Genomic DNA, 18,547 nt, shown 5'->3' with positions numbered 1-18,547 from the left:
CACATCACCTCATCCTTTTAGCTCACCCATTACAACAACTCATGGTCCTTTCTCTTATCCATCACCTCTTCTCTGCCATCATTCCTTCTTCCCTGGCTTAACGATTCCATGATCCATCTTTAAAATCACTGCATTACAAACCTCCTCAATTCCATTTCTCTTTTAAGAAAGCTGCTTCATTCACTTACTTAAAACTCACTGGAAAATCTGAACTTCTTAGCAGCTTATGTCTACAGGTCCAACGTTAACTCATATTATTCTTCCCCTCCCTTACTGTATACTAGCCACACAGGCCATTTCTTGCACCCACCAAACACTTTTTGCTATTATGCCTATCTACTTTTTTATCATCCTGCCTTATGAACTTATCTCCCTAAGTCTTGGCTTGCCAGCCTCTTTCTCACCTTTCTTGTTTCATTTGCAACGTCACCTCTACATATAGTCTCCTCTGACCATTTCATCTAAAATAACCTAACACAACTTTTAGTACATTGTCTGTTTATTTCCTTCTTAGCACTTACCATATAAATAACATAATTATATTGTTTAATTACCTAGTGGCTCTTTCCTGCATTAGATTTATAAGTTCTATAAAGACAAAGGCCTTATCTGTTTTGTACACTTTTATATAACATACTAGCAAATAATAAATTCATATAAAAATTAATAGAATGAATAAAAGGGAAGTAAGAGAAGAGTAAGGTTTGACTATATACCTGTCAAATATCTAAAAATAGTAAAAAAAAAAAGTGAGAGGGAATTGGATAAAGGCCATCAAAAGGTAGTAAAAACTTCCAGTTCTAAGATAAATAAGTACTAGGGATATAATGTACAACATGATAAATATAATTAACACTGCTGTGTGTTAAATATGAAAGTTAAAAGAATAAATCCTAATAGTTCTCATCACACACAAAATTTTTTTATTTATTTAATTTTATATCTATATGAGATGATGGATGTTCATTCAACTTGTTATAATCATTCTATGATGTATGTAAGTCAAATCATTATGCTACACACCTTAAATTTATACAGTGCTGTATATCAATTAAATCTCAATAAAATTGGAAGAAAAATAAACAAATAAAAATTACTTTAGAAATAAAAAATAAAGAAAATTAGTAAAGAAAAAGTTTAATATTTAGTTAACTAGTCAAACTGAAAAAAAATCAGTATACACTAAGTGTACTAATTATACTCTTATTTTATTTGATATGAATAAGAGAAATAAGCCATATAAATGTATTTTTATGTAAAAACTGGTCATAATTGACATGAAAATTCACTAGGTAAAGAGAAAATCAGTCCCATGGGTTATTTGATAGCATACAATAAGGAAAATTATATTTGAATTCAATTTTTGAAAACTAAATCAAAGTAAGACAGAAAGAACCCATAAATTTATCTATAAGAGAAACAGATTTAAATTGTTAAATAACAAAAATACACTAAACCATATTTACAATAAATTATGAAATTCACAAAGCATTAAGTAAACAAATATGTCATTGATGAATCACAAATCTAAGGAATCATGGGATTTCTTTACTAAATATTGGGTTCTTATCAATACCTCTTAACTTCATCGTACAGAAATCTTCTTTAACTACCCTAGTAAATACAGTATTATGCTAAGTGTAATAGAATTATGTTAAATACACATGTCATCTGACATATAATATCTATGAGAATTTTCATTCACAAAATAATTCCTATTGACTATTTGTAATTCAGTGTGATAAACTTTTACATGTTCTTTATTTTCTCCAACCAAAAAACAATACCCATGAGGATAATTTTAAAGTATTTCTAAATTTCTAAAGGATTGTATTAGATATAAGACCAGAATTTGTATAATAAATGCTGTTTTAAAATATAATCTTGGTAAAATATACAGTAGAACTTACATTCAATTTACTCTTCAGTTTCAAAGATAAAATTATGTAAGTTCAACTAACAACGAATAATGCAAATAAATAAACAAAAAACAGTCAGCTAAATATTGATTCAAACTACCATAAGGAACTCAAAGTGCAACAGACTTTCAACATATCAGACTCCAACCCTTTAGTATTCCTTTGGGATGGAAATTATAAACTCTGACTCACTGTCCAGGAATGATTCCGTAATTTTAGAGTGATACACTAAAAACATCTTCATTCACAAATTTGGACTATTTAGCTAGTTGGAAACTGACAAAGCTAATAAAACAGCATCTAACCCAAATCCTCAGAGTCTTCTTTGAAATAAGAAATCCTTGGTATTCCTTGCTCTTCTCATCTGTCTTCAGAAAGTTCCAGGTGTGTAATCATACCACAAAGATTCCTCCTCCATCCTTTAGATTTGCAGCATCAATTTTCAGCAGTTTCAGCTATCACACTCCACTATGCACTATTCCTTAAAGCTCTTTTGTTATAAATACCTAATTCTATGGTTTGTAGCACTGACATAGCATTAACTCCTAAAATTTGATTCACAAAACCACTCTAGTTCTCAAATATAATGAATGCTCCCACTTAAAAGTATGCTACCAGTTTCTTACATATCATAAGTATTATTCCAAAAGCCCAAGTTGATTAGTCTTTAATTCAAATATCCACAGTTTGGACCTTTAATATCTCACTGTATTTAGATATTGTATTAATTTTTATTCTGCATCTATTAATCAAAGTAATTAAATGAGAATAGGTGAAACTAAGAGACTACTCCTTTCAAAAATTTCTTGTTTTAGAAACACTGACTCTCTCACACACACACACAATAAATTTCATATTTTAAAAAACTATTATTTCTGAATCAAAAAAGGCTACATATTTTCTTTCATGTAGCCACAATGGTCAACTGTAACAATGTGTGTATTAGGGCTGCGTTAATTCACAAAAAAGGGGGATCAAGGATGCACGTTGAGTGTCTTTCATGTATATACTGAGAAGCTCGCACAAAAGACAGAACAGAAATGTACAAGTAGCCTGTAATGATGTGTGTAATACATTCTCAGTATAGTATGTATAAAATCTAACATATATAAGTAAATTTGAGTGTAAGTTCCTCATCCCCTATTGGGTTGCCTAGCAACACAAAGGCATCCAGAACCACTGTGAAGACACTGATGCTTAAATTTGTGAGAAGTAACTGTTCACTCATTGTTAAGTCAGGACCCATCTATATTATATTAAATTCTTGGTGAATGGTTTTCCAGTTTCTGCTGCTCAGTAATGTTTTCATATGAAAAAGAGAGTGCTTTTCATTTTCTTTTCAGCTTTCTAGTCATAATCTTCTTGGCAAGATCAATATATGTGCATAAAAATGTGATTGTTGTCATTTAAAATAAATAACTCGTGGCACTCACACTGTGGTTAAGTGATTTCACCCACTGAAAGATTTTGCAGTGTATCTCAGGGATGGTTGTCATTGACAGCTAGAGAAATTAAATAGTACCAGTGATGTATCAGGCATATGATACCCAAAATATTTTTGCTTTAAAGATTCCACTATCTTAAATGAAATTTCCATTCTTCTTCTGGATAACCCTGTACATAAATGAGAAATGGGCTTTACTTTGACACCGTCCCAACTTTGGTTATAAGTTTCTCTTCACACCAGTAGATTAAATGAGATGATGCACATGAAGTATTTACAGCAAAACTGTCAACAGGAAGTGAAGACAAAAAGAACGAAAGTCATATGGGAATTGAAATGTCATTGCACAAAATAAAAAGCAGTTAGTGACTTCCTACCCTAACCTAGCTAGTCAGGAATTATCTCTTCACTGTCTTCACTAAACATGAATGTAATTGGACACTACAGAATATAGGCAACCTTTTACATTTAAATGTGAAAGCATGAAATGTGTGTGTGTGTAGCTCTTAAATGCAGATTCCTGGGTCCCCATACCTATATGCAAAAAAAAATTATCAAAGATGATAATTATTTGAATGCCTTGCAGTTGCAAACTATTTCTAATTTGCAACATTTCTCATTTAATGAGGGTGCTACATCCCTGAAATAATTTGACCACAGAATAAGAACTATCTTGAACTTCAGTATAATCATAACATTTGTGAGGGATATATCTTGAGACCACAAATCTCCAAAGACATCAAACTGTTCTTTTTTTTTTTTTTGACCACACAGATTTTTTAACACAATTTTGAAAGGTTACTTTCCATTTACAATTACTACAAAGTATTGGCTATACTCCCCGTGCTGCACAATACATCCTTGAGCCTATCTTACACCCAACAGTGTGTACCTCCCACTCCTTCACCTCTGTGTTGCCCTACCCTCCTCCTACTAACAACCACTAGTTTGTTCTCTGTATCTGTGAGTCTGCTTCTATTTTGTTATATTCACTAATTTGTTGTATTTTTTCAGATTCCACGTATAAGTAATAGTATACAGTTCAAATCCATAAAAACTTTAATCGACTAGCAGCTGAATTCCTTTCTGGGTACTGATTCTTCCTATGAAATAAAGTTTCTATTACTTTTTAAAAGTTAATACAAGGTGCCAATGAACTGACAGCCACACTGCGATGCTGGTACTGGTTAGTCAGCTGGGCTCACTTTCTGGCTGCCAATGACTGAAGTCAGAGCACAGATTACTGTCCTTAAAATTTTCAAACTGTATTACACACCTTAGAGATTTCTCAAAAATAACTGAAACTGAAAGAGTTGTAAGTGTAAATGATAAATTTATAAATGCCAAGGCTCTATCATATTAAAATTTTTTAACAGTGGATTATATTAATTGTTCTATACTATATGCAATAAAATAAAAAGGATTAAATGATTCACAAATAAATGTGCTCTGGCCATAAAACACAGTGCAAATCTATGCTGTGATTAAAATAATGCAGACATAAAAGAAAATTACTAGACTATGAATACATTTCTCAAATTAATACTTAAATGGGCCTAATTTCAGGATTTTGCATTCACTGAAAATTAAACACATGTACAGATGTCAAGAGCACAAAGGAGATACTTACGAAAAGTAGAACTCAAATGGCTAGTTTGCTTAGATACATCACATGTAATTAGATACATACTTCCAATATCATTTTATTTTGTCCTGAATAGATTTCACAGCCAACTGTAAGTTTTACCTGAACTGTTTCTTAAGTTAGCAACTATCACGGACTTTTGCATCATAACAAAACAGGAAGGATTTTTTAAAATCATGCTTTTTGCTTCACTATTTAATACCAGAAGCAGATTGCTTCTTCAATTTATTGTAAAGAAATCTAAAATGAACTTTTATGTATTGATATAGACATGACTGCATTTCACTTTGAAAAATTCGTAGAGCAAATATGAAGATGTTTTTGCTTCCTTAATAGGTTGTAGCATTTTCATCCATTTACAATTTGGGAAGCACTAGTTTTACCAAAAAGGCAATAGTGTGTCGTATTTCAGGACTGCAGAACAGTTTTGAGATCAACAGCAGAAGGAAAAAGGACTGTCAATTGATAGAAATTTCTGTTTATAAACCAATAAAATCATTGTTAGAAAAAAAAAGGTAGAAGGAAGCAAACCCAGGAGAATAAAATAAGCTCCCCAGCAGGATGCTGTTCCCAGGGAAAAGAAATAAACAAAAATCACAAAATGATGAATTTTTCCTCCTTGTAGAGGACAGACTGTGTAATATTCAAAGTCCCAAGAATTTACTCTTTGAAACAAAATTCAACCTAAGTGATCATTTTTATGTTTAAACTTGTTCAAAGTGATTGGGTCACAATCTTCTAGCCAATGCTAAAGAAATAACAATGGAATTAGCCTCTTTATAATGATTTTGAAAACATTTTTAATGCCTACATTCTCAACTCTGTAGTGTAGTTCTTTCAACCTTTATATACAAAAACTCATGTTAAGTAAAGTATCTTCTTTTGCGTATATAAAAATATATAATACTGTATGATTTATATACTGACAAGTCATAATTTACAGCTCAATTAAAAACATTTTCAGGTCATTTGTTTTAGGTAACAAACATACAATGAAAGTATTTCAGATTAAAGCTTTCAACAGTGAACTCTCTGAGCAAGTCAAGATAAGTAAGAGTGAACGTAGCCTACTTGAAAACACAACAAAAATACAAACTAGTCTTTTACTATGTACTTGGCTTAAGGCAAACTGATAAATATTTAATCACTTCACCACAAAGTCCACTTCTTCCCAGACACAAAATTTTGTAGGATATTATTACCTCTAGCTGTGGACCCAGAGTTTTCATTAGCAGGATCTATGATAATAAGAAGGTGAAGCACAGAACAACTTGTTAGGAGCTCGGGCAACCAGCCAGGCTATAAATGCATATTCATATTTGAAGATGCATGCTTTCTTTGTTAGATACACATTTCTGAGATGTTTCACATCCATTTGTGGCTGTTTTATTATTATGAGTTAGAATAAAATGGTCTCCAATTAAACTGTAAATAATCAATAATTAAAGTAATTGCATCCTTCAGGAACCAATAGGAAATACATAAAAGAATAATATTTTTTTCTGAAAAAGCACAGGATGAGGAAGAGCTGAGAAACACACAAAAAAACTAATGACATACTGTACACTGCAGAAGCCTGATAAACATGTCTCTGAAACAAAGCTATGTAAGATATCCTGGCTGATGGTAGAGCTTTGAATTTGGTATTGTTTTAACAGTGGCCATAATAAGTAGAAAGCACTTTAAAATAACAAATATAACTACTCTAAGTTCTATCCAGCAAATTATCTAGAAAACTGGTTTTTATAAATATCAACAAAGCCTGATGTGAAGTGAAAAATAGTAACTTACCGTTTATAAGCTCTTCCTATGTGCCAAGCCCTTGTGTGTATTATCTGTAATCCTTATGACAGCTCTGTGAGGCAAATTTAATTAAGTACCTGAGGTATGAAAGTGTCTTGCTTTCTAGTAGCCTAGCTAGAAAAGGCACATCAGAATTTCAACACAAATTCAAAGGTCTATGCTTACATAGCCATGCAGGCTATTCGAATGCTATTTTGGAAACCAATGATTTATAAACTGAGCATATATGAGCACCATGCATGATTTCATTCACTCAGAAGAAAAATGTTTAATGCCTACATTCTCTTAATTCTTCTCTGCATTACTCCAACCTCATAATTTATATTTTATATTTTTTAAATTTTAAGAACAAATGTTTCACATGTATATTTCTTACTGCAGTTCAATTGTTAGAACTTTGAAGGATGGAGCCCTATTTCATTTTTTTTAATGAATTAATGTATCAACAAATCTGTTTCACTAAATATTATAGAACTAGAGAAGCCAGACTCACAGTCATAACATCTTCTAGGTAATCATTATTTTTAAGCAACCTACATTCACATATCACTACCATTGTCATTCTTTATAAAATGTTTTTATGAAGACAAACCTTTCCATTCTAGAAACTCAGTATATATTACTTTATAGAATAATTTTGTCCTCTTTTTCATTTAATTGTCTAGGAAAGGATGATTACACTTTTATTTTGTATCCTATTAATTGTAATTGAATCTAATAGACTTGTTACATGAATAATCTTAGCCTGAAGTAAATTTCGAGTTTTCTAAATCAAATGTTTCAGTTTTAATTTATTTGGCTCATCTCAGATGAAAACTAATTTCCATCAACACTGAAAATAAATGTAGAGAACCAAATTTCTCTCAGTCCTATGATTTCAAACACTTAAAGAGAAAACTATTCTTAATTTAGTCTAAATTCTGAGAACATGTGAGAATCCCAATAATTATGTAATTGTCTCGGCCATGCATACACACTATTGGGCTCCTGCCTCCTAAGCCCTTCTTATGACCATAGTCGTCACATATGTGCTATGTGTTTTTCCAGTACCTTAGTCTAAGGCTGGCCTAGAAGGTTTTATTTAATAACTGAAACTCCTTTAGTAAAACAGTTTTCCATATCTAATTTTACCTAAGGTGTTTCATTTTTTTTATTGAAAAGTGCATTTGACAGAGAAAATAAAAGGTTACTTGCCCAGGATCACATATTCATAGACTGTGCGTTGGTTTGGCATTAGCAAACCTATTTTGTTAACATCAAGTGGATATTTTATCTTTTCCAGTAAATTTGCATCGGTCATGACCACCTCTTAAAACTCCTTCACTTGTCCTTCTACAGGGCTATAGACTATTTCAAGTGCTAATTATCAGATCAAATGTTCAGCAATACTTGCACAAATTAAAAATAACAAAGTAAATAAACAAAATAAAGCTAAGCTATAACTTTGGCCGACAAACAAGTTACTCTTGGTCCCTGATTTTCCTTAAAACATACACACACACACACACACACACATATATAATGACATAATTTGAAAAAGGCAGTTCCATTTCAAGTTGGTGACATTCTTCTCTGAAACAAGAGGAGGAATTAATACGAATGTAAATATTTAGGTAAGTATTCAATTTAAGTGAATACTCTGGTTAAGCTAACTTTATTACCATCGTAGTGGCAAGAGACCAATTAAGGGTCATTCATTCATTCAAAAAACATTAAGTGATCAGTTTGTGCCAAGCACTAATCTAAGCCTTGGGAATGTATAAATTATTAAAATGTGAGGAATCAGTTACCAGCATTGAGAGCAGTCTGCTCTTTTTCTTATCTATAACCAAACTGAGCCCCACCAGGGACTTAAACTCTAAGGAGATATTTATCACAGTTGCAGGCTGAATTAACCCCCAGGTACTATAAAGAAGTTAGCAGATCACCCATCAGGAGAGTGATGTTTTCAATGGTCTTTCTTTAATTTAGGAGAGAAGATTCTTCCACCAAACACTTTGAACAACTATAACATAAAACCACTTCACAAACTGCCTACAGGGTTATAGCATCTTTTTACTCATAAGTGGGGTGACTTCTGAGAATGAAAGTTGGTACTACCTGCAGTTATATCAGGATATCAAGTGTAAACTGGCATGGTCCTAAACAAACAAGGATATACAGTCATACTACCTAAGGCACTAAAGTGGTTTTGATTTGTTGAACTGAACCTTTTCTTCCCCCAAACCCAAAACACCCAAATACACACAAACACACATAGGTAAACACACATACATGCATGCACACTTGCAGACCATCAATTTCAAATATTGATTCAACCATAGTGGCTGTATGAATTCGGGCAGTTACTAAGCCTTTCTTATCCCACTTTACTTATCTGCCAAATGAGGTTAATAACAGCACTGATATTATAGGATTTTGTGATAATTATATTACATAATTTTTAACTCAGGAAGAGTGATTGGTATGTAAGTTTTTAATGTAGTACATATTTATTATTTTTATAAGTATTGTTCAACATGGACTTTGGCCTTTGGAGGTGGCACTAGACATTAGCATAACATCTAGGATAGTGGAGATCCTAAAATCATTGGTCAGTAATCCATATCCTCTTATTTGTTCTCATCAAAAGACTTTTGGAAAGTTCCAAATACTTAAAAAATCTCTATTGCTTTATATTTTAAAAACTACATGCTGAGTAACTACTATGATAAGGTATTCTGTTACATTTCATAAGGTCATCTCATTCAGCCTTTACCACAGAGCTATGGAACAAATGATAAAAGTTAATTAACCTAAGGTTAAAAATGTTGTTATTAACAGACCAGGAATTAAACCTGGGTCTTATAATTTCAAGTCCAGGACTATTCCCTTCAAACTGAGTTCTCCCTTTTCCTCTTCCCCAATCATCAGACATACTCTCAGAAAAGCTCTGGAAGTTTAGACACATGATTTGTTAGAGAATCTGTGCAGAAACAGACACTATCATATACTGATTTGGGGGTTGGAAAATGGTACTACCCACATAGAGAGGAATTTAACAATACCTAATTAATTTACATTCACATTTACTCTGACTGAGTAATCACACTTTTAGGAATCTACCCTCAATATACACTGACAAACATATAAAAGAGACATACACAAAACAATTGCTTGCAGTCTACTTGTAGCAACAAAAGGCTGGAAAAAATATCCTTTAGTGGGCTGTTTGTATAAATTATTTTGATTTAGTCCAAAAAAATGGAAAGATAATCTAATACTAAAAAAATGGTTACACATCAGGGAGGGGATGAACAGAATGGATAGACACAGATGGAGCCTAGTTTTCCCTGTTTATCTCATAAATTTGACTTTGGAACTATGAAAAAGATTTTACATTATTATAAAACAAAACAAAGTTTTAAAAAATGTAATGCCTTAAAGCAAAAAAAAAAGGCACGCAAGGCAAATGAAGCTGTGATTAGAGTTGGGAGCTTAATCACAGAAAAATGTTTTCAAGTGAATTTTTTTTAAAAGTAATTAAAATAAAGTCTTGAGATTAAACATAAACAAACAAATAAATAAATAATTTGACTGTATATGCCAAGTGTGATGTTTCAGAAATACAAAATAATGACTAGAAAATCTTTTAAAATAATTTCAGTAACTATGTTGTATATGATAATATTGGCATTCTGAAACTACAGGTACAGAGATAACATGACAGAGAAGATAAGTTATTAGGAATAAAACCTTCCAGTGGATGAGAAAAGAGATACATCATAAAATAAAAAAATTAAGCATAGCCACATAATCCTAAACAGACATAGCAGCATAAACTCAAAATGTATTTTGACCATTAAAATATATATATATATTTCCCACATGGTCCACTGCAAGACCTAAAAACCACCAACATATTAACAGTGAATTGGCCTACAAGCCTAGACATGGTCTCTAAATATTATTTCTCACTATAAGGACCAGGGTTCCTCTGTACATGACTATTTCTAAGAGTAGGGCAGGAAAAAAGCAAGACAAGCTGGCAACAGTTTTATATACCAAAAAACATAGAAAATAGCAAAGAAAATCGAGCTGAAAAGACTAACAAGCCAAGCTGAAGACACTCCCACCAGACAAGGATGAGACGATTTGAGCATTGATAAGAATAAATGTAATGAACTGAAATACTTCAAATATGTTCAAAATCCACAAGATAAAAAACATACAAAAAGCAAATTGGTCACCACTAAAGTATATTAGTGAACCAACTGATTTTTCCAAAAACTTGGAAATAAAGGGAAAATATCAAGTATTTAATCTGTTTTCCTATGTGCACTATACCTGGGGGTGAAAAAAAAAGTAGTTAATGATGAAATTATTTTATTTATGTAAGTATTCCGGCAAATATATTAAAAAGGAATGTTAGATTATCACTGACTACTTGATGATATGAAATAATTATTGTTCACTTTTGAGCATATAATGGTATTGGGATTATGTTTTTAAAAACAATCTTTGTCTTTTAGAGATGCATTCTTACATATTTGCAGATTATACGATATGATTTGCTTCAGAAGAATCCAGTAAGGAAAGAGGGTAGTTAGTAGGGCTTCAGACTGAAAAAAAAAAAAAAAAAGCAACTAGGTATGAGTAGCAGTGATTGAAGTGACTAACGTGTACTTCAGGGGTTCTTTATACAATATTCTCTATTTTTCATAAGTTTGAAATTTTCCATAATAAAAATATTTTTTAAATATTCGAGGATTAATATAAGATTCTTAAGTGGGCTCCAAACTGAAGTTTTGCTTTGTTTTTGTGTGCCATTTTGTTGACATTTCAAGATCTTAGGAGTCAAAATTTCTTATTAAAGGAAAGTCAATCCCCCAAATCATCCAAAGTTTTTGTCTTTATTTTTGCCTCACTTTCCAATAAAATGTCTACTCTTGCCCCAACATCAAAAGCCAGAATTTTGCCATAAGCACTGAATGGTTTAAAATTGCATAGTGGTTTGATGTGTTCAGGCTATAACAGCACTGCAAACCTTGACTAATTCGTATTTTAAAACAGCGCCCTTCAAAAGAGCCCAGGAAGCTATCAGTTTTTCCTCAATCTGCACAAGCAACCATCTGACCCACTTTTTTTCAGAGAGACCCATTCCACATTCAGGACCATGCACATCACGGACATAAATTTTAAAGGAATGAAGCAGGCTATGAACAAGAGTTTTTTAAAAGCTGTACTTACAAGAGACTATATTATGATTTATATCAAATGAATAAAAAGTGATACAATCTTCAAATGCAAAATAAAAATCATGTATTTCAGACCTACTGACTGATTAATTTGTAGGAGATCTACACAGAAAAGCAAGAAAGTGAGTTTCTAGTAAACTTTGAAATGTTCATGAATCTTTACTTTATTTCCCACTTGACTGATTCAATGCAGTCAAGTGATTCTCAAGGTGAATACAGGCAACTTACGTTGTTTTGTGATACAGAGCCCGGGGACTTCCCCAGGAAAACTAAGGAATTGAGTAAAATTTAACTAAACCATGTCTGTCACCATCTAAAATGACTATTATCAAGATTAAATTACAGAAATTCAGATGGAAACCAGTAAGATTCGTGAGAAACGTCTCTCTTTCCCAATGTGAAAACTTCATTTAAATTCTCATTTCTACAAAGAAACTTTTGTTTCTTCAATAGAAAAATGCCTCTTACTATGAGAAATTTGTAATATGTACCTGCAGAATTTTGTCCTTAGAGGTGTCCTGAAAGTTGAAAGATGGCCATGTTTTGAACAGAGAAAATGAGAAGTTGAGAGAAAAGGAGAGTAGAAGAGGGAGTTCACAGCCGGATACTTATCTCCAATGATACTCACATTTAAATAACAAGTATCAATGGATCCTTCTGGAGATGTTTTCAAACATCTTCCAGGAATGAGGAGGCCCTGGTCAAATGGATTATACATAGTGACTATAGCACAGTAAGAATATGAGCAGCTGATGAACAGAAAAAGATCATGTCAGACTAAAAATGAGAGTTTCCTAGTAGTTCTGAATTGTCCCAGCATCACTGCAGGAGACAAAATAAAACAAAACAATGTGCTAGTCAGACCATATCTCGGGTATGGGGAAATGAGAAGGACTGAAAGATAGGAAAGGAAAGGGTGGATTTGCAAGAACCACCACACTCTATAAAATGCAGGTAGTTGTGCATGTGTCTATTATATGTATTAATTATACACGTTTTTAGATATTAACATGGATATAAAATAGTGAACATAGGACAATGTTTAATAGGGTCTGATTACCTTAATTTTCAACTTAATAAAGGAAAGATAACTCATGTCAATGGTACATATTAATAATAAATGTCACAATATTTATATTATGTGCATAAAATATCTCCCTTTGTGCTTCACCCAATTCAAATCCCTGAAATTCAAATTCCTAAATAAATGGCCAGTGCAGTCACTTCTCTCCACTCCTGCTCATTTCAGCCCATTACTACTTTTTGTCTGGTCAATTGCAGTATTTTTCTAAGTCATTTTCTTGTTCCAAATCTCTTGCCTTGACCTACAAAGCATCCTTCATAAGCTTGTTTTTTAAAACCCAACTTTGACACTGTTGCTTTTCTAATTAGAATCTGTCAATAAATTTCCATCACCAGGTGATAAAATCCAAGCTTCTGACCATCATGTTCTTCCATCTTCCTCTCTATCCTCTCCTTCTATCACTCTTTCACAATAAAGTGGTTACTCACCACACTGCCTGCCTATGCATCCTCAAATACTCCCAATTCCTCAAGCCTGTAGATATTCACTTTTTCATTATCTTGGAAAAGCCCAAAATTGCAGAAAATTCAGAGTCAGCAACATCAGACTGGCCAATGGGAAAAAGTGCAATCTGTTACTAATCGAAAAGGTAAATGAAGACCACAATGATATACCATTTTCACTCATAAAATTGCCAAAAATTTAAATTTATGTAACATTCCACCTTTTGACATAATCACTCAATATTATGATTTTGAGATCTATACAGACATAATATTGAAATAAAATTGCACGCAGTAAGTTACAGAAGGCAAGAAACCATTTTAAACATTGGAAAACTATGAATGCACAATATTGGTTAGGAATACATAATATGTATGTAACAGTATTTTTACTGGAAAGGGAAATGGCCACAAACCATGATGGTGGGTGTCTGAAAGAGAAGCAGAAAAGAATTAAGGATAGAGATCAAGATTAGCTGTATTTTGTCTCTTCACTTTGGTAAGAAAAAGAAAACATGACATGCCAAAAGTTATTTCTTAGAGATAGGAATGTGAGTCTTTTTTAAAATCTCTTTTTCTGTATTTTTAAACTTTCTCAGTAGAAAAAAAATGAATAAACAAAGAAAACACTGTTAATACCCTTAAGGAGCAAGGCAGTGAAGAAGACAAGCAAGTAAAACAACTTTGATAATGTGTGACTAATGCTACATTAGAGGACTAGATTGTTCTATGAGAGCAGAGAAGCTGGCTGCCTAAGTGACCAGGAATTACAGAATGACTTCCAGGAGTCATTAGCAACCAAGAGATGAGTAGAAGTTGATGAACTAGGAGCTGGGGGTAGTGTTTCTGTGTTGAAGGCAGTAAGAATAGCCTTTACAAAGGAAAGCCAGCAAGAGGGAACAGAATGTTTTGGAGGAACTGAGAGTCATTTTTACTGTCTTGGGTTCAAATGGCATGTGAACAGGTAATGAGAACTGAGGCTAGAAAGGCAGGCAACGGTGAGATCCTGAAAGGAAGTGTATGCAGCTCTCAGGAGTTTGAACTCTATCCTGATGGATGGGGAGCCACCAAAGACTTTCAATTAGGAGAATGATAATACAAGATGTAGATTATGGAAAAATCACTGCAGGGAGATTGCATTTGACCTGCATTAGCAGAGAAACAATAGGGCAGAGGAAATCAAGAGTTATTTAGGGACTGACAACTATAGGGTAATTTAATTACATGTGACTGTGAGGAGCAGAAAAAATGAGAAGTAGCCAGTCTTCGTAGGAAAGTAGGATGTCCCTCACCAAATAGGGAGACGTGGGAAAGAGTGTGCAGCTTGGTTTGGGGAAAGTGACCATCACAATTATACCTAGAATGATAAGGACTAAGATTTTCTCAATGCTATCTTACACAGATTTAAGTTTAAATTAAATTTAAAAATCCTACATTTGTCCAACGATTGGTAGTCCAGATTTATTTTCCTATTATTAGTATTGGTGCAAAGATATCTTTGAATACGCACATGAAAATCAAATCTATTTTTGTTGAGGTTGAAAGGATTTCTCAAGAAGCAAGAAAAAATTAAAATATGTACCCCAACTTTCTAAAACAGACACATAGTTCTCTAAGTATTTGTGGAGGGAATATTAAAATAACAATCATGATATTTCAGCTGGTAGAAATATTTTTATATGAAAGTTTCATTATCTCTCTGGCACCATGGAAAAATAAGCTTATTTATTTATAGATGTGAAATTCCTTTAACAGATATGTGGACAGCTTGATAAACATAAGTTTCCTAAACTTAACCTAATACGTCCCATTATTCCGTGAGAAATGTAACTCAAAAAGAAAAAAAAAAAGAAAAGAAAAGAATGGACCTTTCTGTCACAAAGACAATTAAATATCAAACAGAACCTCTTTCAATCAAATGAAAATCTAGAACCTGCCATGTTATTCATACATGCAGAGTACTGTCCTTTCAAGTTGTATATAATGCAGGAAATTCAGGTATATACAGGACAACCAGCAAAATATTTAAAACGTACAACAAATGTTATTCTGTGTGACACCAATCTAGGAAAGTAAAGTAACCATTTTTCTCTTGGACTGTTTAATATATGATATCAGAAATGACTGTTGACGTCAATTCATAAAATATTTCACCTAATAGTAGACAGAACTTTCATTGTTTTACACCATAACAGCAGTGACAGCCTACATTTAATGGGAGCAGACATGACTCTAAAAATCCAATCTATTTCTTATTTGATACTCTTCTCATCATTTTAAGCATATCAGTTACATTGATAGTTTTTGCAAGCTTTGACTGAGCTACTCTATCCCCAATGGTCTTAACATGCGTTTGATTTCTAGTGAGTTCCATATCCAGGATAAAACCCCCAGAGTTGCAAAGGGGATCCTCTACATGTCTACATATAAATATTTAGACTTTTCACCTATGTCTGCTGAGATTATCTGTGTGATAGAAAAAGTGGTGCCCCCCAACATCTACCTGCTCTTCCATATAACTCAGATACCTTGGTGAGGCCATGTGATGGATTCCGGCCAGTGACCTACAGGTATAAATGATGCTTGTCATCCCGGCCAGTGACCTACAGGTATAAATGATGCTTGTCATCCTGGCCAGTGACCTACAGGTATAAATGATGCTTGTCATCCTGGAAGAGATGCACGGGATCCTCCAAGTATCCCTATATCAGTCAAGATGTCCAGCAATTGTCCATACGGTGAAGTATCCATCAGTTTTGGTCTTAAATTGGCTATATTGAATAGAGCTCCTCTTTCTATCACTTTAGTAATTCAAGTTGGACAAGTAATGTGTGACAGAGATAAGCCCTTGCTGTATTAAGCCACCAAAACTGAGAGGTTGCTTATTATACCAGAATTATTGCAGCATAACCTAGCCCATCCTGAGTAATAATATCTTCTCTAAGTTGTGCCCAGTGTTATAATTCTATAATATTTTAAATACACTATGTGATTTTGACAAGAATTTTATTTACTAGTCACTTGGGACATAAAAGTTTTATGAAATTAATCTAAGAAGTTAGTACCATGATTATAAGGGGGAGTCAAATCCACTTTTTCAAAGTATTCTTAGCTTTTCCAGATTTCATCTGAACACTTTTATGACAGTACATCATTCTCTACAGCATGAGCACTAAACTCAGTACTTTTTAAGTAGAGAGTCTGTTGTCTATGGAGACCACAGGTGCTGTGTATCAGACAAGCTGGAGTAGAGCCTTACAATACAGTTTGTTCTTGCAAGAGGCAAGTTAATGCATGCTTTGAACAAGTTCACTTCCCAAGTGATTCTTGCTTTGCAAGAAATCTTTTTAACATTTTCTTAGCACTCATTCCTACTAGTTATCCAGTTTCTGGCATTTCATTTTGTCTTTTATGCTCTTTCTCTCGGCAGATGAACCAGACTGCTGCTTTCTTCTTGTGACACGAGTTCAAAGCAAAATCAAAGGAGTCCAATTTTTTTTTCTTAACCCAATTTTCAATGTATAAAGTATAGTGATATTTGCTGGCTATGCACTAACGTCCCCCCAAATCTCTCTACACCAACTTCAGTGGAGAAACTTGGAATAAGGCAGTAACTTTAGGATCTGCCTAATTAGGGAGTATGTAAGATAATGCCCATGATTTGTTTTTGTAAATAAAGTTTTATTGAAACACAGCCACCCCCACTCACAAACATGTTGTCTATGGCTGCTTCTCCCTTACAACAGTAGAGTTGAATAGCTGCAGCAATAGTCATCTGGCCCTATAGAAAGTAATTTTGTATACCCCAGACCTACATGGCCAACGGTATTTAATTAGAATAATGTACCAAATCCTTAATGCAAACTTGAAAGCCTTGCATAATCTGGCTTCTTCTCAATTCAAATGCTCTTCCCCTCACTTTTGTGCTCTAGCCACAGTGACATTTTCAGATCTCTGAGGGTTCCATGATCTCTCCAGAGTACACCAGGAGAGGGACTATGTTTATGCAAATTTCTCTCTAAACACCCTCCACATCTGCCCCAATTTCCTCCCTACTCATACCTAGCTCCTACTCATACTCCAAGAGTCACTTTCTCAGAGAAGTGGCTCCTGACTGCTCTCTCATAAAATCACATTGTTTGGTGAAACACTACTGAGAAACCCATTCCTTATTTTACCTCATGTTGAATTATATTTCTGTTAGCTTGACTACTTGATTAGAGTTTGTTTCCCCTATAGGCTGCAAAGGTCTCTCAAAAAAAGGACAGATCGATATTTTGTTCAGTGTCTGAAGCACAGGCTTCAGATACAGAGTAGGTGATCAGAAAAAAAAATTGCTGAAGGAATCACTGGATTCCCAAGATACACAGGCTTAATATTTGAAGTTTCGGCTATGCACAAGCAGTTCCAATAATTCATTACAAATATTCATTGGTAATTCCCCTCAGGCCCTGTTTCAAATCTCAAAATTGCTTGCTTAGTGTGTGAGTGAGTTCATTAGCTAGTCCGTGAAGCTGGGAGGCACTCAGGATACTTATTTTATTGCAGGCTTGCTACTCCATACTCATCTTCTCTCATGGAGTAAATCGGGAAACAATTTTTCTAATGGTTTATTTTCAAAAGAGAAGTTCCCCTTAAAAGAAAGTCAACTGACAGAGCTGCAGGTACTTAACCAGACTAGATACATTTGGGATTCAAGTAAAAAAGTACAATGTTGATTTTGCAGTATTTCCATTCTAGAGACAGAATGGATCAAACATAGTCTCCGAGGCAAACAAGGAAATTTTTAAAGTCTTGAAATAATTTTGATACATTTTCCTCTGCTATAAAATGTTTTATCAAAACAGTGGTAAAACTAGAGAGAGGTTGAAAATAAATTAATTTTGTGAAGTGAGAACATATTCAGAAAATACTTGACTCAACAGAAATCTAATTCGGGTGATATGTGAAGTATATATTATCATTTATCATT

The 18,547-nt window shown here is 33.4% G+C and overlaps 1 protein-coding gene across 1 annotated transcript in view; it reads right to left on the bottom strand.

Moving 5' to 3' along the window:
• Positions 1–18,547, bottom strand: part of LAMA2 (laminin subunit alpha 2) — a 518,385-nt gene that overhangs the window by 441,532 nt on the left and 58,306 nt on the right. The gene's annotated exons all lie outside the window — the stretch shown is intronic.

The sequence above is a fragment of the Vicugna pacos genome, chromosome 8 (genome assembly GCF_048564905.1).
Source record: "Vicugna pacos chromosome 8, VicPac4, whole genome shotgun sequence".
NCBI classification, from domain to species: Eukaryota; Metazoa; Chordata; class Mammalia; order Artiodactyla; family Camelidae; genus Vicugna; species Vicugna pacos.
The sequence above is the reverse complement of the archived record's forward strand: the minus strand, read 5'-3'. Positions and strand labels throughout refer to the sequence as shown.